Raw genomic sequence first — 758 nt, 5'->3', positions numbered from 1 at the left:
TGCCAGCACAGAACGCACGCTCGCTGCAGCTGTCCCCGACGTCGTCACGCTCACGTCATCTCGCTCCGGCGAGTGTGACGATGTCGGGGACAGACAGAGCAAGATGACGCGATTGTGACGATGTCGGGGACAGCAGCAGCGAGATGACAAGATCGTGACGATCTCGGGGTCAGCAGCAGTGAGATGACGCGATTGTGACGATGTCGGGGACAGCCGGAGCGATATGACCCGATTGTGACGATGTCGGGAACAGCAGCAGCGAGATGACGCGATTGTGATGAAATCAGGCACAGCAGCAGCGAGATGACACGATTGTCCCAATGTCGGGGACAGCAGCAGCGAGATGACGCGATTGTGATGAAATCAGGCACAGCAGCAGCGAGATGACACGATTGTCCCAATGTCGGGGACAGCAGCAACAATATGACGCGATTGTGACGATGTCGGGGACAGCGGGAACGATATGACGCGATTGTGACGATGGCGGGGACAGCAGCAGCGAGATGACGCGATTGTGACAATGTCGGGGACAGCAGCAGCGAGATGACGCGATTGTGACGATGTCGGGGACAGCCGGAATGATATGGCGCAATTGTGACGATGTCGGGGACAGTAGCAGCGAAATGATGACGCAATTGTGACGATATCGGGGACAGCCGGAGCGATATGACCCGATTGTGACGATGTCGGGGACAGCCGGACCGATATGACACGATTGTGACGATGTCAGGGACAGCAGCAAGGATATGACGCGATTG

Source organism: Phyllopteryx taeniolatus, chromosome 1 (assembly GCF_024500385.1).
Source record: "Phyllopteryx taeniolatus isolate TA_2022b chromosome 1, UOR_Ptae_1.2, whole genome shotgun sequence".
NCBI classification, from domain to species: domain Eukaryota; kingdom Metazoa; phylum Chordata; class Actinopteri; order Syngnathiformes; family Syngnathidae; genus Phyllopteryx; species Phyllopteryx taeniolatus.
This window is presented reverse-complemented; position numbering follows the sequence as displayed.